Here is a 25,006-nt window from a genome sequence, read left to right as displayed (position 1 = left end):
TTTAGCCATTGTGGTGTCTGAAAGGCTTTAACTGATTGGCTTGCCTCTCAGACCTCTCCTGCTGTGTGCTTCTTTTCAGCAGCAAATAAGTGTCAGACAATTAGAGATGGGGCTGGAGATGTGTAAATTGTACTGTCGCCTCAACAAATTAGTAATTTTGTGATAATACACTGCACTTGTAACACGGTTAGAGTTAGCCCAGTTACTAGCCTCTATTTGTGCTAAAAGGCCGTGGGCAAGATTGATGAAGATCCTGCCCAGTGATTCATTCTCCTCCTTGACATGCTTGCTCACCCTCCTCTCACCAGAAAGGAGACATTAAACAGCTCTGGGAGTTGAACAAAGCCTCCCCTGTGGCCTCAGAGCACACTGGTACCTGCTGGACTGTCACAGCCTAGGCGATTTCTCACTGTCCGAGTTGAACAGGTACAGGGATTCAACAGAAACAATGAAGGAGTAATCTTCCAGCAGCTAATGTTCTAGCTTTCTGTTAGTTAGTGGTTAGGTCCTTAGTATGAGTGGTACTGGTTTTGAAACCCACTGATGCTGCTCTAACATGAATGACTGCATGTATTGACAGAGGACATCCTTGTGTTTGTCACTTTCCTCAGGGCTACTGGGCTGAGTGTCTGGGAAGTGTAAAAGCAGAAGGAACCAGTTAGTCAATGGAAGTTCAGTTAATCCACACATCACTTCTTCCAAGGCACTTTTGTTAAGAGGGATTGTTTACAATGTCACCTATATGTTTTATTTTCTTTGTGATATAGGTGGGCCTTATGTTCATAAGTCTACCATAAACTGACTCTACAGCAATTCATACAGAAACATGGGAACCTGTGATCTTGAAACCTAAGTAAAATATGCAATATGGCAGCCATAGAGCATACAGTACAGCAAAGAAAGGGAAGGGGAGGGACGACTTGCGGCTCCAAGTTTAAGCAAGAAGTAGGAAGAAAAAGGGTTTTTTTCATCCTCTGAATCTCTTAATTTCTATTTTGCTTATATACTTAGTTCAGGTTGCATTTCTGTTGGTTTTCTAACTAAAGTTGTATGAAGAACCTTGATGAAACCCCACTTTTAAAGAAAAGGAACAGCCAAGAAATTTTCAAGCAATCATGGAGATGGAATATTGCCTTATAACTATTGTGATGTTATGCAGCAATAGGAACTAATTGAAGTAGGGGGTGGATAGAGTATATTCAGATAGAAGCAGTAAAGAGACTGGCTCAGGTATAGGTGGAAGAAACTGAACAAAGTTAAAAAGTTATGTATCTTAGTGAGGGTTTCTGTTACTCTGAAGATACACCATTACAATGGCAACTCTTAAAAAAGGAAAACCATTTAGTGGAGTGGCTTACACTTTTAGAGGTTTAGTCCATTATCAGCAAAGTGTGACATGATGGCATGCAGGCAGACATGATGCTGAAGAAAGAACTGAGAATCTTGCATCGTGGTCTGCAGGCAACAGTAAGTGAATTGTATCAATGAGTATAGCTAGAGGATAGGAAACCTCAATGTCTACCTCCAATAAGGCCATACCTACTCCAACAAAGACATGCCTCCTAATACTGTCATTCCCTTTGGGGCCACTTTCTTTCAGACTATCACAGTAGTTTAGAGGATTTCTAGGAAAGGATATACTAAGAACCACATGAGGCCATATGGAAAGTAAGTGCCAATCCCACGTCACTATTTTATGCTCACAGAGGATGTGGCATCTTTAAAAAGTTAGGTACCAAGTATGGAAACAAACAACTACACAACAACTATAAAGAACTTAAAATCAAAGAGATTACCATCAAGAGTCCAATGAGTATGAACTTGAAGATGTACAAGAAGGGAAGTCAAGGCTGTGTGCTCTATATGAGAAAGAAACAACAGTTACAAACCCACAAGAAGTCCTACTATAGGGACTCAGGCATTTTACTAACTCAGCCCCCTGATGACTGGGCACATCATCACTACTTCACTCATCACAGGACTCAGTGCGCATGTACACTGTTCCCTTTATAAGCCACCACTCATACCCCCCTTGCTCTCTCTCTCAGCTCTGCATGGGTTGGCTACCCCTCATCCCCCTTTTCTTCCCTGTACACCAATAAAACTCCACATGGGACTGTTGACTCATGGTTTGTGTCTCATTACTGGGTAAACCTAGACATTTTAACAACACCTACTGTAAAGCCAAACAGTGGGTTCAACAGGCAGGTTCTATTCTTTGTCTTGCAGGCAACAGAAGGAAGAGAATGACATTAAAAGGAAAGTTGGGTAACAATCTCTAAGTTTGATGAGATTCCATTAAGAAAAGCTGGGCAATGGTGGCATACACCTTTAATCCCAGCACTTGGGAGGCAGAGACAGATGGAACTCTGTGAGTTTGAGACCAGCCTGGTCTATAAGAGTTAGTTCCAGGATAGCCTCCAAAGCCACAGAGAAACCCTGTCTCAAAATAACCAAAACAAACTAAAAAAAGAAAAAGAAGGTGAAGAGGAAGAAGAAGAAGAAGAAGAAGAAGAAGAAGAAGAAGAAGAAGAAGAAGAAGAAGAAGAAGAAGAAGAAGAAGAAGAAGAAGAGGCCCTTTGAAACAGAAAAGAGTAATGGAAGAAGTTCAGCCAAAAAAGTTATAGATGCTAAAACTGAATTGGAGGAAAAGGAACACAGAGTGAACAAGAGATCTAGAATTTAGCAGGAGTGTATCTCCAAATAGAAATGTATAAAAGAAATGGAAATTAAGAGGCTCAAAATATAATGGAGAAAACTCCAAATATTCCTAATAGTTCAAAATAAAAAAAAAACCCTCAAGGTTAACTCAAGGCTAATGAAAATAAGGAAATAGAAATGTTTTAAAAAACACTTTATATTCTTTATAGAATCTGTGAATTCAGGATAACTGTTTGATAAATGCTGTGAAGAAAAATAGTTTCTTGCCACATGCAGCATGCAAACATTGACTATAGTGAGAAAAGGACCTAGACCTAGCCAAAAAATAAATCATTAGGCAATAACATTAAATTCCTGAGCTATGACATTTTCCTTTTACAACATAACAAAGAATCGGCTTCATCTTTTTTCTCCTTCCCTCTTTCTTCCACTTTCTCTCCTTCCTCCATATTTCCTTCCTTCTAATGCCCTCTAAATCTGAAAAGAAATAAATTTTAAAGAATGCAAGATATCAAACAATATGTAAACATTTTCAATATTATGTATATTTATAATATATCCTAACACTTGGATATGTTATTGACATTGTACAATTATGTGATATGTCTCTGTGTGTGCATGCATATCTGTCTCCCCCCTCCCACGTGGGAGTGTGTAAATGAGTGTTTGAAGGTGTTTGGTAGCTTATGAGAAGACAAGGATAGAAGCTAATTTTTTTTTGCATGCACCAACTTTAACTTCTTTTTCTGCTCAATCTGTAGATTTCTTTTTTTTTGGTTTTGAACAAAGAAGAAACATAAGTTTAATCAGTTTGCTCATTGGGAATGATGACATCCATGGTTGTTCATGAATGGAAAACAGAAGGAAAATCTGACAAAAAAATGACTGTAGGAATTTTCATTAAATGGATAGCCACCTAACATGGTAACACAAACAAGCAAAAAAATCTTTGTTGAGGGAGTAACTTGAGAGGAGGGAAGGGCTACATATGAGGCAAGATACCTACTGTTCTGTAGACCAATTTTACCATTCTTCAAATGTAGCAAGGCCATTCATTTTTCTCTTAACTGAGAGGCATTGTCATTTTCTGTATTGCAGGATAATTAACTAACAGAGATAACAAGCTGTTGAAATGCTCTGTGTCATCTCTCGGGTGACTCATGTTTTATAAAGGAGGGAGCTTGAGAAAATGATTGCCAAAGTTTGTGAGTCACAATGGGCAAGTTTCCCGAATAGGAAACCCTTTGATTTCTAATCCTCCACAACTCAGAACAGTATGCACACAGAAATGTAAGAGGTTTACATTTAACACTCAAGGACTCGATTTGAAGACATTGAATATAGCATGTTATTGTGGGACTGAGCTACACCCCCCTCCAAAAAAAGATTCTTCTCTCCAGAAAACTGGAAAAGTAGCTTTCGACCTAACTAAGTCAGTAAACCACTGTCAGCCTCTTGGGCTGGTTTTAGTAAGATAGTACAAAAGAAATATCAGCATTATAGATTCTATACAATTAAGCAGTGCCTATAGACGGGCAAGAAGACCACCCCTCCAGTAAGATAAGTGCTTGCTGAAATAACAAGCATAAGGATTATAGTAATTCCATTTAGCAAGAATGAACATTTTTCAAACAGGAGAAATTGTTTACATATGCATGGACCCATATACAGGCTAATGCTTCAGTTCAGGCAGGACCAGCCAAACCTTGTTGTTTTTATTTGTGGTTTTTATAGGTCAGGTAACAATGTGGCCTTTGAGTCCCATGCCCACCGAAAGGAATTTCCATCATCGTTAAACATGCTGACAGGAGCAGAATTTGCAGGAAAAGGCATTCTGTAGATGCTTTCAGGGAGTGAGAGTGTACAAATGTTGGAGATCTGTAAAAAGTAATAATGTGATTTATTTCTTAGTAAGCAGGATCCTTAGTATAGTCTTTGATGAGAGAGCTACAGTAACCCCTTTCAAGGAAGTTTCTAGCAAGTGTTTGTTTTTTTCCCAAGTTAATGGACATAACCTTTAACAAGCAGACAGAAGTTAACACACTGAGGTAAAATATTAGCTCATTTTTCTTCTACCCTAGCTTATAATTTCTCAGCAGAGATTTTAATAAATTGTTACAACATAGAAGAGTCATCTGATTCTGTTAGGTTCACATGTGTGAGTACAAAAATATATACTATACCCCCCCAAACGACGAAACAAAATAAAACCTGGTGTAGTGGAACATACTTCTAACCAACCGGCAAGGAGAGACAGGCAGAAACAGATCCCTCTGGCACACTGGCCAGCCAGTCTAGCCAAATCTAATGTTCCCAGGTCCCAGTGAGAGCACCTGCCCTAGATGTGTTGCACACAGAGAATGTCCTCCATGTCCTTACTGCTTTCCAGACCTCACATGAATATGTAGTCTCACCTGGACTAGTGGAAGGACACTCTGAAGATAGTGTTCCTGATTTTAGGTCTAGAAATGAGTATGATGATAAGAATAAAGTATGGACAGAGACTGACATTTTGTGCCCTTTTATGTTAGTTTTCTGTATTTGATCGGCATTCTTTCTAGTTACCTGCTTAAATGGGTAATCTCAGATAATATATAAAAGCAAAGCAACAACAAACACCACAGTTAAGACTCCTCCTGTGCAACAACACCTGAAACTGGCCTCTGACTTTATCTGACCTCTGACCTGAGCCTGCATTTGACTGTGCACCAGCAGACACTTGCTTCTGCACACACGAGAACACCCTCTCTCCACACATGGGAATATCCATGGAAATTAGCACTTTCTATTTCCTGTTGTTTATGTTACCTATGAAAGAGTAAAACCAGGGTCCTTTCCCTGTATTTAAACAACAGAAACAATTTATCAAAGTGGAAAAGGACAATACAGTCAAAGTTTAACCAAGTGTTAGCTGGTAAAATGCAAGTAAATATTTAATATCTTAGGTTCAGTATAGAATAAAGACATCAGGAAAGGCTGAAGAAATGGAAGATGACTCATATGTGGGTAGGCTTATTAAAAGGGATAGTACATTTCAAAGGAGATGCCCACAATAGAACATTTTTTAAAAAAGAATTTTCCCTGTGCTTGGTTTTATTTATTTCTCTTTAGTCATGTTAGTTTGGGTTTTGCAGAGACTATGTCATTGGCTCATAAATACTGCTCAAAAATCATACTGTTAATGTTGCCAAATTTTGAAAAGCAGAAACTGTTTCATTGTATATATTATTGATATATCTGATAGATTATATCTACATATTTGATATGTAGATATCTATCATCTATCTATCTACCTACCTATCTATCTATGAGCAGTTTCTGTGAAACAAAGCCACAGAGAACTTATGTAGAAAAATATTTTCAATTTTATTTGTATGTTTGTTTGGAGTGGAGCCACTAACGACTTCTGATGGCTTTGTTACTTTCTTCCTTTTTGAAAGCAAAATAAATATGGGCAGTTGGATTAGTGTATTAATCATGCTCTCATTGCCTAAACTGTTTCTTAAAGTTCTCTTTTTAGACAGCAATATGCTGTCCATATGGATTTCTGATTATCTCCTCTGGTATGCTTAGCAAGGACTTTGAAGAACTCTGAAATTGGACTCAGTAGGTGTTTAAAAAAGTTTATTAAATGCTGATGGGAATCTGTCTAATTCTGAAGATTTTCCAGTAGTAAGGAAATTACCTTATTTACAACAATTCTGCTCCATTGTTAACTGAGAGGTTTGTGTCCTTCAATTATGCGTCATTTGATAGAGAAAACAATTATCAGAAAAGTTACAGCAAGGAGTTGTTAGTGCCTTCCTCTGTTGTTGCCTTATTCCTTTGTTTTTGTGTGCATGCTATTTACCGGAGGACTGGCCTCCTTTATAGGTCCAGGGATTCCTCCTTATTACCTCCATATGGGGGTGAGATACATGGGCATCCTGTGGGGAGGTTAACGAGTTGGGGATTTTATTTCAGGGACTGCCTTCCAGCTCCCAATTTTTCCTATAGGTCACTCATATTGCAAGTAATTCTTGAGCAAACCATTCCCCATCTGTTCAGATCTTGTTATAACAAAATCAGCCATGACAGATTATGGTACATAAAACAGAATAAACTTTGCCCAGCTGGATGTACAACATAAGGAGAGAGAGGATACACAGGGCCCTCTGGCAATAGAAAACAGTAATCGAGGGAAGATTTCCCCATCAGAAAGAATAAAAGGAATGCAAAGTTCAAGGGGAGAGAAGTAGGACTACCTATTAGGAAAACCATTGGTAATGGCTGCGGATTAGTGTAAAGAGGCACATAAGAGCTTTGTTCTGAGATGTATGTCCTCAGACATAGCCTCTGCTCTCTTAGCCAATAATTGTTTGCCCACAACCCAAGGTCCTCTGGAGAGGATAGCACACTCTAGGGAACATAGACAATGTGACTGCCATTTCTAGAAGCAGTATGCCACAGAAACCTCACTATTATTATGAGCAGAATATTTTTCTCTACTAATATGGTCCATAAAAAGCCACATTGTTCATTGCTGCTCTTAGGATTCTGGGGAAGCATCCTTGAGGAACTCTGTGCAAAGTTAATGGGTTCACTCTGGCAAGTGTCATTCTGGAGAGCAGGACTCCTTTGTGATGCTTTGCCCTGAGTGTTTTGCCCCCACAAAAGGAACAACATGCATTGTGTAAGTAAAACAAAAGTTGGTATTTCTAATGTCCTTGTTATTGAAGAAGCAAGCATGTGTGTCACTCAGGTGCCCTCTTTCAGGAATAGTGTGAGTGGCCTTCGTAAAATCCATTTAAGTAGTAGGGGAAAAAAAAATATATATATATATATATATATATATATAATTTGAAATTCTTTTTAATATATATTTTTATTTATAAATTGAAATTAAAATTAGAAACAAGGTTGCTTCACATGTCAATTCCAGATCCCTCTCTCTTTCCCTCCCCTCCTCCCTTGCCCTCCCACCAAACCCCCCCCAGTATCCCCAGATTTCCCCAGGGAGGATTAGGCCCTCCATGGGGGTGTCCATAGTCTGTCATTTTATCCAGGGCAGGGCCTAGAACCTTCCCCAAGAGTCCAGGGTGAGAGTGCATCTCTCATTGTTCGATGGGAGCCCAAAGACCATTTGTTTCCCGGGATGAATACTGATCTACTACCCATGGCTCAATAGATTACCTAGGGCTCCACACTGAGACCCACATTCAGGGGGTCTTGATCAGTTCCATGCTGGATTCCCAGGCATCAGTCTGGGATTCAAGAGCTAACCCTTGTCAGGTCAGCTGTTTCTGGGGGTTAAACCAGCCCACTCTTAACCCACTTGTTCATCAGTCCTCCCTCTCTGTCACTGGATTTCTTGAGTTCAGCTCAGTGCTTAGCTGTGGGAGTCTGCCTCTGCTTCCATCAGCTACTGAATGAAGGTTCTGTTTCCCAGACTCTCTGGTCATGGGATTGTAGGCTGGCACTCCCCAGATCTATGTCTAAAATCCATATATGAGAGAGTACATGCCATGTTTCTTCTTTTTTGTGACTGGGTTACCTCGCTCAGGATGGTTTCTTCTAGTGCCATTAATTTGCCTGCAAATTTCAGGATTCCATTGTTTTTTTTCTGCTGAATAGTACTCCATTGTGTAAATGTACCTCATTTTCTCTATCCACTCTTCGGTTGAGAGGCATCTAGATAGCTTCCAAGTTCTTGCTATTACAAATAATGCTGCTATGAACATAGTGGAACAGACATCCTTGTCGTATGAATGGGCATCTTTTGGATATATGCCTAAGAGTGGAGTTGCTGGGTCTTGTGGTAGGTTTATTCCCATTTTTCTGAGGAATCTCCATACTGATTTCCAAAGTGGCTGTACGAGTTGGCACTCCCACCAGCACTGGAGGAGTGTTCCCCTTTTACCACAACCTTTCCAGCATAAATTGTCTTTGGTATTTTTGATTTTAGCCATTCTGACAGGATTAAGATGGTGTCTCAGATTTGATGTGATTTGCATTTCCCAGATGGCTAAGGATGTTGAGCATTTCATTGATGGCTAAGGATGTTGAGCACTTCCTTAAGTGTCTATCAGTCATTTTAGACTCCTCTATTGCAAATTCTCTAGTTCTGTACCCCACTTTTTAACTGTTTCCTTTGGTGTTTTGGAGACTTGCTTTTGAGTTCTTTGTAAATTTTGGAGATCAGCCCTCTGTCAGATGTGGGCTTAGTGAATATCTTTTCCCATTCTGTTGGCTATCCTTTTTGTTTTGCTGACTGTGTCCTTTGCCTTACAGAAGCTTCTCAGTTTCAGGAGGTCCCATTTATTAATTATTGATCTCACTGTCTGTGCTACTGGTATTATATTCAGGAAGCTGTCTCCTGTACCAATTCGTTCAAGAGTACCACCCACTTTCTCTTCTAAGAGGTTCAGTGTGGCTGGATTTATGTTGAGTTCTTTGATCCATTTGGACTTAAGTTTTGTACATGGCAATAGATATGGATCTATCCGCATTCTTATACATGCCAACATCCAGTTATGCCAATACCATTTGTTAAAGATGCTTTTTTTTTTCCATTGTATATTTTTAGCTTCTTTGTCAAAGATTAGATGTTCATACATGTATGGGTTAATATCAGGGTGTTCAATTGGATTCCATTGGTCTAATTGTCTATTTTTGTGCCAATACCAAACTGTTTTCAGGATTACAGCTCTTTAATAGAGCTTGAGGTCAGGGATGATGTTGTATTGTTGAGTAAGGTTGTTTTGCCTATCCTGGGTCTTTTGTTTTTCCATACAAAATTGATTATTGTTCTTTCAAGGTCTGTGAAGAATTGTGCTGGTATCTTAATGGGGATTGCATTGAATCTGTAGATTGCTTTTGGCAGGATTGCCATTTTTACTAAATTGAACCTACTTATCCAAGAGCATGGGAGATCTTTCCATTTTCTGAGGGCTTCTTTAATTTCTTTCTTTAAAGACTCAAAGTTCTTGTGATACAGGTCTTTCACTTGTTTGGTTAGAATTACCCCAAGGTATTTTATGTTGTTTGTGGCAATTGTAAAGGGTGATGTTCCTCTGATTTCTTTCTCAGCCCTTTTATTGTCTGTATATAGTAGGGCTACTGATTTTCTTGAGTTGATCTTGTAGCCTGCCACTTTGCTGAAGGTGTTAATCAGCTTAAGAGTTCCCTGGTAGAATTCTTTGGGTCATTTATGTAAACTATCATATCATCTGCAAATAGTGAAAGTTTGATATCTTTCTTTCCAATTTGTATCTGCTTGATCTCCTTTTGTTGTCGTATGGCTCTGGCTAGAACTTCGAGTACAATTTTGAAAAGGTATGGAGAGAGAGAACAGCCCTGTCTTGTTCCTGATTTTAGAGGAATTGCGTTTAGTATCTGTCCATTTGATGTTGGCTGTTGGTTTGTTGTATATAGCTTTTATTATGTTTAGGTATGTTCCTGTTATCCCAGATCTCTCCAAGACCTTTTTCATGAATGGATTTTGAATTTTGTCAAAGGCTTTTTCTGCATCTAGTGAGATGATCATGTGATTTTTGTTTTTCAGCTTGTTTATATGGTGGAGTACATTGATGGATTTTCATATGTTGAATCATCCCTGCATCACTGGGATGAAAGCTACTTGATCATGGTGAATGATTGCTTTGATGTGCTCTGGGATCCGATTTGCCAGTATTTTATTGAGTATTTTTGCACCAATGTTCATGAGGGATATTGGTCTGAAGTTCTATTTCTTAGTTGTGTCTTAGTGTGGCTTTGGGATCAAGGTTATTGAAGCCTCGTGAAAAGAATTTGGCAAACACCCTTCTGCTTGTATTGCGTGGAATACTTTGAGAAGAATTGGTATAAGCTGTTCTTTGAATTTCTGGTAGAATTCTGCACTGAGGCCATCTGGACCTGGGCTTTGTTGTGTTGGGAGACTTTTGATGACTGCTTCTATTTCCATAGGGGTTATAGGTCTATTTAAATTGCTTATCTGTTCTTGATTTAATTTTGGTAAGTGATAGCTATCCAGGAAGCCATCCATTTCCTTTAAATTTTTGAATTTTGTCGAGTACAGGTTTTCAAAGTATGACCTGATGATTCTCTGAATTTCCTCAGAGTCTGATTGTGTTAATTTGCATGTTCACTCTCTGCTGTTTGGTAAGTTTGGACAAAGGTTTGTCTATCTTGTTGATTTTCTCAAAGAACCCACTCTTCATTGCATTGTTTCTTTGTATTGTTTTCCTAGTTTCTACTTTATTGATTTCAGCCTTCAATTTGGTTATTTCCTGGCATCTACTCCTCCTGGGGGAGTTTTTTTCTTTGTGTTCTAGAGCTTTCAGCTGTGCTGTTAATTCTCTAGTATAACTATTCTCCAGTTTCTTCATGTGGGCACTTAGTGCTATGAACTTCCCCCGTAGCACTGCTTTCAAAGTGTCCCATAGATTTGGGTATGTTGAGTCTTCATTCTCATTGAATTCTAGGAAGTCTTTAATTTCATTTTTTATTTCTTCTTTGACCCAGGAATGGTGCAGTTGTGCATTATTCAATTTCCATGAGTTTGTAGGTTTTCTGCAATTTGTGTTGTTGTTGAATTCTAATTTTAATGCATGGTGGTTTGATAAGATGCATGGAGTTATTCAATTTTTTTGTAGCTGCTGAGGTTTGATATGTTGCCAAGTATGTGGTCGATTTTTGAGAAGGTTCCATGTGGTGGTGAGAAGAAGGTATATTCTTTTTTATGTGGATGGAATATTCTAAAGATGTCTGTTAATCCCAATTGTGTCATAACTTCTATTAGACCATTTGCTTCTTTGTTGAGTTTCTGTCTGGTATTCCTGTCTAGTGGTGAGAGTGGGGTGTTGAAGTCTCCCACTATAAGTGTGTGGGGCTTTATATGTGATTTAAGTTTTAGTAATGTTTCTTTGCTAACGTGGATGCCTTTGTATTTGGGGCACAGATGTACAGAATTGAAACTTCATCTTGGTGGATTTTGCCTGTGATGAATATGTAATGACCTCCTTGATCTCTTTTGATTGATTTTATTTTAAAGTCTAATTTGTTAGATATTAGTATTACTACCCCTGCTTGTTTCTTGGGTCTATTTGATTGGAAAATCTTTTCCCAGCCATTAACTCTCAGGTAATGTCTGTCTTTGAGGGTGAGGTGTGTTTCCTGTATGCAGCAGAAGGATGGGTTCTGTCTTCGAATCCAGTCTGTTAGCCTGTGTCTGTCTTTTTATGGGTGTGTTAAGGCCATTAATATTGAGGGATATTAATGACCATTGATTGCTCATTCTTCTTTGATTTGGAATGGTTTTTGGTGGTGGAATTATGTGTGGAATTCCACCCCTTTTTTCTTTTGGCTGTTTGTAAAGTGGGATTCTCTACTACCTATGTTTTCTGGTTGTAGTTAACTTCCTTGGGTTGGACTTTTTGTTCCAGAACTCTTTGTAGTGCTGGGTTAGTGGATATGTATTGCTTGAATCTAGTTTTGTCATGAAATATCTTGTTTTCTCCATCTATAGTGATTGAGAACTTTGCCGGGTATAGTAGTCTGGGCTGGCATCCATGGTCTCTTAGTGTTGGTAGAATATCTATCCAGGACAGTCTAGCTTTCAGAGTTTCCATGGAGAAATCAGGTGCAATTCTGATAGGCTTGCCTTTATATATTTCTTGGCCTTTTTCTTTAGCTGCTCTTAATATTCTTTCTTTACTCTGTATATTTTGGCACTTGATTATTATGTGGCAAGGGAACTTTTTTTTGTGGTCCACTCTATTTGGTGTTCTGTAAGCTTCTTGTACCTTCATTGGCATGTCTTTCTTTAAGTTGGGAAAGTTTTCTTCTATGATTTTGTTACATATGGTTTATGCCCCTGTGAGGTGGTTTACTTTGCCTTTTCTATACCTATTATTCTTAGGTTTGGTCTTTTCATGGAGTCCCATATTTCCTGGATGTTTTGTGTTAAGGATTTGTTGGACTTAAGATTTTCTTTGGTTGATGAATCCATTTCTCCTAGTGTATCTTCAATACCTGAGATTCTTTCTTCTGTCTCTTGTATTCTGTTGGTAATGCTTGTATCTGTAGTACCTGACTATTTTCCCATCTTTACTATTTCCAACCTTTCTTCAGATGTGATTTTTTTATTGTTTCTATTTCAGTTTTCAACCCTTGTACTGTTTGAATTGTTTCTTGCAATTTTCAGTTTATCTTTTTATCTTTGTTGCATTTCATGAATTTTTTGGTTTGTTTTTTCTTCCATTTCTTGCATTTTTTGGGTTCTTTTTTTTTCCATTTCTTGCATTTTTTGGTTTGTTTTTTCTTCCATTTCTTTGAGGGATTTTCCTATATTCTCTTTTTGGGCCCCTATCATTTTCATGAAGGTGGTTTTAAGGTCATTCTCTTCTGCTTCATTTGCATTAGAATGTTGGAGTCTTGCTGGTGTGGAGTCTATAGAATCTGTAGGTGTCATATTTGCTTTTCTATTGCTGAGTGTGTTTTTGTTTTGTCTCTTTCCCATCTTTTCTTCTAGTGGGTGCAGAAAGAGCCCCTTACTGGTCTTGTGGTTAGGGGGACCAGAGTTCCCTTTCGGTGGGTGCAAGCAAGTCCAATACTCTAGTAGTTCTTCTATTCCTGGACCCATGTTTGGAAAAGAAGCCCAGGAATCTTGGGTGCATAGTCTCCCACCTGGTCCCCTGATCTCGTTGGTGGAAGAGAAGACCTGGGATCTGGAGTGCTTGTCTTCCACTGGGATGGGAAGCTCTGTGGCAGTCTCCAGGCAATTCCCAGGCACTGAAATGCAGGCCTGGATGCAGAGCCTGTTTTACCTGGTCCTGCCACTGGACCCGCTGGTCCCCTGGTCTCCTAGATCTCTCTCTTAAACATTAGTCACATATATGTCATTTTTATAGAATCTTACTTGCATGTATCATATTCTCAGGTGCTTGACTCTAATGAGTAACAAATATCTTATAATTATTCAAATTTTCTGTATCTAGCTTCTACTAGTAGAACATTCATCTAATGTACCTATGTTTTAATATAGAAATAGTCATGAAGTGGTTATAGATTATACTGGCATTGAATGAAATTAATTTTTTCACATCTTGTTTGTAATTTTTGAGAAACTAAAAAAAAGAATATCAAAGCTTCTGAAGCCAAATTAGTTGATGTTTTTAAAGTTGTGAGTAGTCATCTTACTTCTAAAGTTACATTTCCTTTCAAATCCAAATATATTTTGAGATGTTTACTCATAGTTTCATGACTTATTTTATAATAAAAATAGGTTGAATATTAATATAGTATTGTATGCTACTGCTTTGTATGTGATTTTTTTCTAAAGTTTGATGGTTCACCCAAATAATAAGGCTTCTAACAACACTTTTCCTTTCCTAGCAATGTATGAGTTCTCTTGTGAGAATGTGAAGTTCTAAATTAAAGCAAGTCATATGCATAAATTTACCACCCTGATGCTGTAGTTCTTGGATAAACATTCATTAGAGGACAGATTATGATATTGGGAATTTGTGACTGTTCTACAATGTTTTTTGATATCTTTGCATTTCCCAGATGCATTTCCATTATTAACTGTTTACATTGTGTTTGAATATCTGGAAAAAGTTTTTTTAAATGACTGACACAGAGGCTGAAAATTCTTTGCTTAAAGAGATATTAAAATAACTTGAAGGCTTGTAATATATTGACAATGAATTGTGTTTTATCTATTTTTTATTTAGGTAAATTTAAACCTTTTAGTTAGAATTTTGAAGCATATGTTCAATTATGTGATCAGGGCTCACCTTCACTATGGTCTTTTGCATTAGCCTGTGAGGCCTGGGTTAACAACAAACCATCTTCTGTTTCCTTCCTATGTGAACACAGGCTAGGCAAAATCTGCTTACTGAATCAAATGCACAATGGATAAATGCCTTCAAGGAAGAAAACACAGATACACACACACACACACACACACAGGAGTGTGGTGAATTATGTTTGAAGTGCACAATGTAGTCAAAAGAAATTGTCTTTATAAACCTTTTTGTAATTTGTAAAAAAAAAAAAAAGATAAGTATATGTCAACTAAATCAGTGTTAAAGATACACAGGCCTTTGGAAATAAGGCCAGGACTGGTATAACTAGATAATATTGTATATCTAGTTAGAGCATTGTGAATCACTGGTGGACAAATATGGTGGTATATAGCTATAATCACAGCATTACAGCATTTGGGAGGTTGCAGAAGAAGAACCACAGTTGAAGACCAGCCCACGCTACAGAGTGATAACATGTTTCAAAATAGCAATAACAAAAGACTATTGGCAGTTTCAGTCTAAATTGGAAGAAAAATAATGTTATTAATATTTAAGGAAATAAGAAAGGAGAAAGAAGGAAGAATTGGAAAGTCATTTTAACTGCTTATAATAGGAAACTACGAGATACTATAGAAACAAAGAAAAATGAGATGATCACATGAATCTACATTAATATTATTGCAATAATATCTAGAAGATTTCTATTAAAAATAGCCAGGGAATGGAAACATCATAGATGCCCGGCAACTGATAATTGGATAATGAAAATGTGGTATGTACACACAATGAAATATTACTCAACTGTAAATAAAGTAGAGATTATGAAAATTGTAGGTAAATTATTAAACTGGAAATGATAATTCTAAGTGAGATAACCTAGACCTAAAAAGACAAGTGCTAAATGTTGTTCTCATATGTGGGTTATGTAGCTGCTATTTTTATATTGTTAAATACTCTTGCTTAAATTGGAGTTCCCATAGAAGTCAGAAAATTAGTCAGAGGCAATCTGGGTGTTCAAGAAAAGAGAGAGAGAACACAGATGGTATAGGTGGGAAATGAGAGTAATGGACCAGGAGGAGTAAGATAAGTTGGTAGGTAGTAGGACAGAATAGAGAAGGAATTTTCAGGAGAGATAACTAACATTGAAGACCTTTAAAACATACATATGGAACCTACTACTTTGGCTCTGCAACCAGAACCAAAGAAATGTACCCTGACCTTGAAACCAGTGTCAAAGAACAGACTTTGTCCCTGGAATCAGAGTCAGTGAAAGACATACACCATGGCCCTAAAATTAGAGCCAAAAGGTTAAAAAGGACCAGAGAAAGAAACACACTTTGGTCCTGAAACTGGAGCCAAATCTGACCCTAACCCTGTGCAGAAAACTAACCAATCCTTAAGCAGGAGATCTAGCCAATCTGAGCTTAGCATTGAAATCTGACCAATCCCCACCCTGAAACCCCTTTATAAACCCTGTGTCTGTTCAGAATGTGGCTGTTCTTGCTACATGGCTGTCTTCTGCCACTGTGGCAGAAGGCAGCCACTCTCCTGGATTCTTCCCTCCCAATAAACCCCTTGGATGAGCTTTGGGTAAAGACCTTCTTTTGCAGCTGAGCAGAGACAACCCTGGGCAAAGCAGAGCCAGTGGGGCTGTAACACTTTTTCCAAGGAAACCTTCCCCTGGCAGAGTGGAGTTGTTACACTCCGCTCTCCACTCTTCCTAGGAGCAGAGCCGAACTGTAGCAACTTTGCCAGGGAAACCTTCTCCTTCCAGAGCAAAACTGCTACACTGGGCAAACATCCCCACCTGGAAGACCCTCTCCTGCTTGAGCAGAGCAAAAGTCTTTCCCTGTGGTAGCATTGTAAGCTGCTGTTCTTACTGTGGCCTGTGGTAGTCCTTGGCTCCTGAGCTCCAGTATACCTTTCCATCTGAGCTGTGTAACATTCAGTATCCTGTGACTCCTGAGTGCCAGGATACCTGTCCCATCAGATCCATCCAAAATGCCTACAGTAGGAGCTTTATGAAACACACACACACACACACACACACACACACACACACACACCATTAAATGAAGTTGCTGCGTAACAGGAGGAATGAACAGTACCTCTCCCTGACACCAAAGGCTATCAATAAAATTTCCAGTGTCAAGCATGAGTTACCAATTTAAAGTTGATAGTTACTAGATTCCCATAAACTTCTTCCAAGCATTAGAGGCTATTTCAATTGCTTTTGCTTACCCACCCCCCCAAAAAAAACCTTATTGTTAGACCCTATTGCTGAAGATACCACTTAGTCAAGTTATCAAAATGGGAAAATCAAGTTGTTAGCAAGCTGGAAACTTCATCCTCCCTGTCTAACTTTCACAGTTACCACAAAAGAAAAGCCATGAAGAGGCTTATACAGTTGTGAATCTGTGAGATCCAATAACAACCGGACTGCATGTTCTTCCCTGTGGTACAATAATAGCAAATATTTTAAGGGAGTAACCAACCACTTTCTTCTTGGATTTAAATCCTGCTCCATGAAATGGAACTAATGTCTGGTGGTTTTAACTGGAGCAAAAATCCATGATTGGCTAAGTTGTAGACCCTAGGTGAGAGCCCAGCACTATTATTCTGCTAAATGGATGTAGTATGACACTGCTCCTAAGTTTTTATCTTTATGCCCATAAATTGTTGTATCTCTACTCTCCTCAGAGAAGCTTCCTTTTGCAGTAGGTGGTGATTAATACAACCATCAGCAGGTGGCCAGTATGTAGAAAATAAGAAGTTCTCAGTTCCAAGTGCAATGTGTACATAGTACTCTGTTCCTTCAGGCTTAGGGAATTGTAGTAGAATAGATTGTAAGAGTAAGAGGTGATTGATGTCTGTAGCAAAAAGTATCTGACGCCTATGACAGAGGCATTACAAACATGAACTCTTAGCAGCTATAAGTGAACGCAAAAGACTGGCTCAAGCTCACCTCAGCCAAAATCCCATCATGGATGGAAGAAGAGTTAATGAAGCACCACCACTATCTAAAAAGTTAGTGGTAATTGAAGACCTTTGGGGTAGGGAAGTTTTCTTCAATTTTCTTTAGCAGAGGAATCTCTAAGAGACCAACCATGATCCAGTAGATTGTCTTCTACCCATGCACTAAGAAGACTCAGTGAATTAAAAAGAAAATTGGAGGGAATAGTAGTCGTGGAGTATGAGTGGAATAGGAGGGGAAGGACTAGACTGTAGTTTTGATCAAAACACATTACATATATGTATGAGCTTCTCAAACAACTGAAAAATTAATCATTTTAAAAGGACGTTATGTTTAAAGAGGTCTTCGGGATTATTGGGGGGCAACCCAGTGAGACTGTGAATAGACGATTGTCAATTTAATAGACTTGAATAGTCAACAGCCATTTTGAAACACTAGATAGGAGGAATGTGGCATTTGAGAAAATAAAATATGTTGTCCACAAATGAAACTGTGTTAATAAGTAATAGCTGTCAAAAAACTGGCTCATTTACAGGTATCCTTTTTTTCTGTGTAAGAGCCTGGGATATGATGGCCTGCCATTACTTCTGGAGTTGCTGAATTATTGTTAAGTGCTTCAAGCAAACTGTAGGTAGTAGAATAGTTTTCAAAGGCTCAAGACATTTTCCAGTCCTGTTGTGATTAGAATAGACTCAGAATACAACCTGACTTACTCTTAAATTTTCTGTTGAAATTGTAGAAATCTGATTTCTCTTTACCAAGGGTGTGATCATTCTGAAAGCCCAAGGTAGAAAGGCAGAAGGCAGTCTTGCATGGCAGGCTTTCCTGTTCTTCACAATTCTACCTTGATGTGTTTTCCTATACCTTGCCCTTGATCAGTCCTCTTTTGACCCTTATCTGTCACTTGTCTTAAAACTCACTAGTGTTTTCTAAAATGCTACAATGTAGAAAGAAGTCAGCTCTGAATACCATTTCTCTTGGTTAAAAACTTTCCCTGGTAAAGAAAAAAGACTGTAATGATCAAAATAAGTAGAAATCAATACAAAGAAGGCATTGAAATTCTGGGCTGTTTGCCACTTGTCACCTGCATAAGGCAGTCAGTGTTAGAAAACAGGAAGTAAGATTAGTTGGTAAATAGAACTATAGAGTTTGCCAGGTCATGGGTCCTTCTTTGAGTTGAGAAGTCCCTGATGTCACAATTTGGCTTGTCTCAATGTTTTTCTCTTTTGGATATGATACAGCCTGTAGGATGCCTTGCTAGAATTAGCACCAATAAACTATACATAGGCAGAAAATGAACAAGGAATGTCTTCAGCAGTTCACTCTCAATCATTGACAAAGATGAGTCACAGCTTCACAAAGCATCAAGAGAATCAGGCAGGACCCCAAGAAAATAACAAAAAAGCTGTTTTAAAAAAGTGTGGGTAGGAGCAAATGACAATACCCAAAGGAGTCTTTCTAGTTGAGGAGGAGACTAGCTAGATTAAGGAAGGGTATTGACTAACTTATGACTAGGAATAGTTTCCTATACTAAATCTTTGGAGAGACAAATTTTTTGTTTCCTGTGATAATGCAGTCAGGAATTAGCCAACCACCCCTTACCAGCAGTCAAGACGAATGCCTTATGCTTTCTGTTGTTGCAATGACAGTATACTACTGTATTGCCAAGTCCCTATCAGCATAACTGAAGATATTCTGATTCCTAGAAAAACCAAAGAGGTAGCCACAGTTCATGTATTAAGAGTTCATGGCTGCTCCCACTATAGGCTTCGTCATTTTGTGGTAATTTTTCTTTTTGTAAATACAAATTGGACATTGGTGTATTTTCCTTGGGGCTCCTCTTGTTGGGTACCTACGGTCACTATTGATCTAAATTATGGAACCTTCACTCTGTTTTCTGGAGTTATTTTCTTACTGTTCAATAAGCTTTTTTTTTCTTCAGCAGTGCATTTTCTATGGATTTAATTCCTTTGAATGGTGAGACATGAATGTAGGGTTGATGTCTGGTATTGGTAGTCTAGTGGCAATTGTTTGGCACCTTTATGCCAGTGCCAAGCTCTCCTGAGTCTGTTGACCAGACTTCATTACATTCAAGGTGAACACTTAAGTCTCATTGAGCTTTTGTTGATTATAGAGTCAACACACTTCCCAAATGGTGGATTTGTTTCCTTCCTTCCTTCCTTCCTTCCTTCCTTCCTTCCTTCCTTCCTTTCTTCCTTCCTTCCATCCTCCCTCCCTCCCACCCTTCTTGCTTTCTTTCTTTCTTTCTTTCTTTCTTTCTTTCTTTCTTTCTTTCTTTCTTTTGAACTCAAAAACCTGAATCATTCAACTGAACACTTCACTATAAACAATTTTAATAAAACTAGAATCCCTACATTGAATTTACATTATAGCAGTGAATTTAATAGAAAAAGATTCAGCCAAGCAATGCATCATCTCCAACATCACTTCAAGTGGAATCAAATGCCAGGTGAATCTTATAAAAATGTTTTGTTTGTGACATGCCTTGTGTCTTTGTCAACTCAGGATAGAGTAACCAAACCCCATAGACTTGGTGATTTATATAGTGCATATCAATTTCTCTTTGTTTTGTAGGATAAGAAAATGGTATAAAAGAGTTTGAGAACGTTCAGGTTTTAGTGTAGCTCTGCATTCTTACTTTCAGTGACTTTCTATTTTTCCATGTTTCTTTGTCTTTCTGGGTCTTTCTTTTTCCTTCCTTCCTCCTTTCTTCTTTTCTTTCATCAGAGAAAAGAGTCCTAGTATACCATACTCCTTTTTTTTTTAAGGATGCTAATCCCACCAAAGGGGCCCCCATCCTAGTGCTTTTATTGATAATCTTTATGACCTGCCTCTCATAGACCCCGTTTCTAATATTAGGTGTTCAGTCTACATTGCAACACCCTGGCCTACACATTCCCTGAGCTTGTTTATATGTATGTGTAGTGGAACACTAATGTGAGTGCAATAAAGAGCACTAGTAAATATATAGAAGATTAGAATGACTGGACTAAAATGTATGTACATTGCCTTATTTAATAATTTGTTATCTTATGACCTATATTTTGTAAACAAGGAAACTGATCTTGGCCATTCCTTTGATTATAGAGTAAAATGAGTCACAGAGAAGATACAATTAGCAAATGAAACAAAGACTGAACACAACTTTTCTTGGTCATAATGCAGATGCTTAGTCCCACTGAAGTTCCACGTACCTCCAGAGATTCTGTGGAAGTATCTAAAGAGGCTTGCTGAGGCTGTATGTATCTCTCTTAAAGACTAATCAGTACCTGGGCCATACCTTTAACTTCTAACTTAGTCAACAGTGTAAGTGAATTAAGGAGAAGTTCATTTGATGTAAAGGAATTTAAAGTGACCATTGATCTAGTTTGTTATTTTTTGTATTGATGGGAGAATTTTTTTCTGGTAAGGAATAGCAGATTCTTGCTGGACTCTTCCATGTATCCTAGATCAGCTGTCAGGTGACATCATGGATAGGCCAGCAGCTGGATAATCTAGGATGACCCCACTGGTAGTTCTGTCTATCCAGAGTCTGCACATCAGGGCAGGTAATGATGGGAAAAATGTATCTCACAATCCACAGGCAAGCCAAGCCTGCCTTACTAGCAGACTGATGTCTTTGAAAGCAAAAAGATAGAGTAAATCCCCCTATAAAAGCTACTTCCTCAAATTTGATGATGCAAACCTGTTACTTGCTATCATATTGAAAGAAGCATAGGTACAACAGGCCCTGCATAGGGGCCTGTGTTCCAGTGCCTGGGGATCGCCTGGGAACTGCACAGAGCTTCCAATCCTGGCAGGAGCCAAACACCCCAGACTCCAGGACTTCTCTCCCACCAACGAGACCAGGAAACCAGAGGAGCCAGGGAGACCAGGGGACCAGCTGTTCCCGGCAGGACCCGATACAACAGGCCCAGCATAGGGGTCTGTGTTCCAGTGAATGGGGACCTCCAGGGAACTGCACAGAGCTTCCAATCCCAGCGGGAGCCAAACACCCCATACTTCAGGTGTTCTCTCCCACCAAGGAGACCAAGAAACCAGTGGATCCAGCAAAAGGACCAGGGGACCAGGTGGGAGGCTAAGCACCTCAGATTCCTGGTCTTCTTCTCCACCCACGGGACCAGAATGAGGACAAGGAATAGAAGAACTGCCAGATTATTGGACTTGCTAGCACCCACCAAAAGGGAACTCTGGTCCCCTAACCACCAGACCAGTAAGGGGCTCTTTCTGCACCCACTAGAAGAAGAGATGGGAAAGAGACAATACAAAAACACACTCAGTCACAGAAAAACAAATATGACACCACCCGATTCTAGAGACTCTACACCAGCAAGACTCCAACATTTCAATGCAAATGAAGCAGAAGAGAATGACCTTAAAACCACCTTCATGAAAATGATAGAGGCCCTAAAAAAGGATATAGGAAAATCCCTCAAAGAAATGGATGAAAAAACAAACCAAAAAAATGCAAGAAATGGAAGAAGAAACAAAGCAAAAAAGGCAGGAAATGGAAGAAGAAACAAAGCAAAAAAATGCAAGAAATGGAAGAAGAAATAAAGAAAAAAAGGCAGGAAATGGAAGAAAACACAAACCAAAAAAATACAAGAACTAGAAGAAAAAGCAAACCAAAAAATGCAAGAAATGAAAGAAAAAGCAAACCAAAAAGTGCAAGAAATGGAAGAAAGAACAAACCAAAAAATTCATAAAAGGCAACAAATGGATGAAAAGATAAACCGAAAATTGCAAACTGTATTGATAGATATAAGGGCATTCTTAGGCACTACACTCCCATGTTGATCGCCATGCACAAAACTTAAGTCCAAATGGATCAAAGACTTCAACGTAAATCCAGCCACACTGAACCTCTTAGAAGAGAAAGTGGGTGGTACCCTTCAACGAATTGGTACAGGAGACAGCTTCCTGAACATAACTGGAACTGACTTGTGAAGCAAACTTGTTTCTAATCTAAATTTAAACTTAAAAATAAATAATTAAGAAAAAGAAAGAAGCCTAAACTGAAGAAAACAATTGAACAATCAGAGAAACTTAGTTCACCTCTTGGTGAGTAGAAAACCAAAATCCTCACATATTAAGAGATGTAGAGAATTTTTGTCAAAGTTTACAACACACTGAATTGATTCTTGCTTACTGTTTTATTCTATTGCTTATACAGGTATCTGAGAACCTAGCAATTTAATTTCCATTCATCATCTCTTCTTTAGCTCTCTCTTATAGGGAACATCTTAAAAATCTATGTTAGCATGCAAAAAAGACCTTTGAGATATTACTCTATGTATATTTCAACATACCCCACTCTTCATGGTATTCTAAAGTCCTACCAGCTACAAAATCCTGGTGCACTTTTTAAAAATGTAGCCCATTGTCCAATGGCCAGATAAGAAGTGTGGAGGGAGTCCCAAAATTCTATATATTCTTTATTTCTTAGATAAGGATTTCTTTTTCCTTCTTTTTACCAAGATGTGGTTTCTGTTTGCTTAACTCTATTGCCTAGTTTTGATAAATATGTGTTTAGAGTCATTTTATACTCACATATCTATAACCTATTAAAAGTGGTGTTTTTTCCACTGGACAGTAAAGTCTCAGAACATTGTATGAGGGATGAGGAAGCAAATATCAGTTATGCACAAATTTCAAGTTCCAAAGAGGTGGCATTGCAGAAATCAGTATTATAGATCTTAAAATAGGTGTGGAAATTCTAAATATCCAGGTCATGTTTGTGTGGCTAGATATCCTTGACTTCTGATAACCCATTCTTTATTGTTCCAAATGTGTTTCATCACTGAGGAAAACCTTTCTCCTTCCTCTCTCAGTGAGAATAAATGCTCTGTCGAAAATGGGCCATTCCCTGCTATGAATTGATAGGATAGGGTCAAGCAGTTTTGAGATCCTGAAAGTAAGTTTTGTGCAGAAGTGCATAAATGCTGTTAGTCGCATGTCTGGAGAATTGGATATAGCCCGAGTGTGCCAGGGGACAGACTGCTATGTGAGAACGATTTATAACTTGTCAGGTGGGGACTTTTGTGGTGCTGTGCTAAGAGACAAAGAAGTTTTAGGAGCTGCTACAAGCAACACAAAATATGCTTTCAAGCTTAATGAGGAGCGGCAATAGAATTGAATTGGCATGGAAGGCTGGCTTCATGTTGTTTAAAAATGCTGAAATGTTCAGTGTTATATGTTTTGATTTTGCTAAATTTGTTTTGGGAAAAATGGATATTATATTCGACACAATGAGCAACAATTTCAATGTCTATCATTCTAATACTTGTTTTATTTGAAGATTGTGTCCCAAGTATAGCTTCTGTATCAAGTTGTCATGAGTTCCTTTTCCCTATTATTGATGAGGAAAAGTTAAAATAAATAAGTAAAAACAAACAAACAATAAATAAATAAATTCCTTATTGTCTTGACTGATTGAACTATCCTTACACAAGGTGAAAATCATTTTTATTTAGCTACTTATAAAATGTTTCTACTGTAATGACCCTAACAGATGTAACGGTGCATATTGGCAATAATGGTAAATATTATTTTAGGCAGTTGATTGCTATAACCACTGACCCACAAAGACTGTCTGGAATACATCTCATAATAGTCGGGGTACCAATGGCTGAATAGTCTTGGCAGTCCTAAAACCGAGACTGGCAGAGAGCTGCTGGAATACTGTGTCTTCTCTAACTATGCTAAGGGTGAGGATATAAAGTTCACTCAGTGCTTTGACAATCATCAAAAATGTAATTACTTTAACAACTGTCAAACATAAGGGATGCAATCTTTCCAAAGTATATGCTTGCATAGTTTTCATATTTCTAAAGGTATAATGTGCCTTTAAAATGGTATTTTTATTTATTCTTAGAGTATTTCCTATCATACAGTTTGATCATATCCTTTTCCCTCCCCCAACACCTCCCATTTTCTTCCCCACCTTCGATGGCATTCAGCTTCCTGATCTTTATCTCCTTTAAAACAAGACAAAAATAAACAAACACACTCGTGGCCTGATTTGTATTGGCTAGCTACTTCTGAGTGTGGAGCCTGCGCTTGATTCTGGCTGACATAATAGTGTAACTCCATTTAGCAAAACATCTTTTTCCTCCTCTATCAGCTATCAAATGTAAATATCTTCTTTCCAGGGGTGGGATCTCATGCCCACTTCCCTTTGGTATTTTCATTAAATTTCACAAAAAATTGTATGTCTAGTTATTCTAACCAGCTTTCTCAGGTCACTCTCAGCTTCTCTATGAAAATGGCTGCTTTAGTAGAATTTACCTCAGCATCTTCACAACACCACACAGCTGACACTATAATTCCATAAGTATGAGATAAACCTGTTGCTTTATTAAGTTAGCAATGACATAAGAAATATGAATAACATATTTAGCTAAAATTATTTGTTTTCCTAATAAGAATTATATTATTGTTCCTAGACCTTTAATTTATTATTATTATTATTATTATTATTTTTGGTTTTTCAAGACAGTGTTTCTCTATATTGTTTTGGAGGCTGTCCTGAAAATCACTCTGTATACCAGGCTGGCCTCGA

The sequence above is a fragment of the Mesocricetus auratus genome, unplaced genomic scaffold (assembly GCF_017639785.1).
Source record: "Mesocricetus auratus isolate SY011 unplaced genomic scaffold, BCM_Maur_2.0 Super-Scaffold_100024, whole genome shotgun sequence".
Lineage (NCBI taxonomy): Eukaryota > Metazoa > Chordata > Mammalia > Rodentia > Cricetidae > Mesocricetus > Mesocricetus auratus.
The sequence above is the reverse complement of the archived record's forward strand: the minus strand, read 5'-3'. Positions refer to the sequence as shown.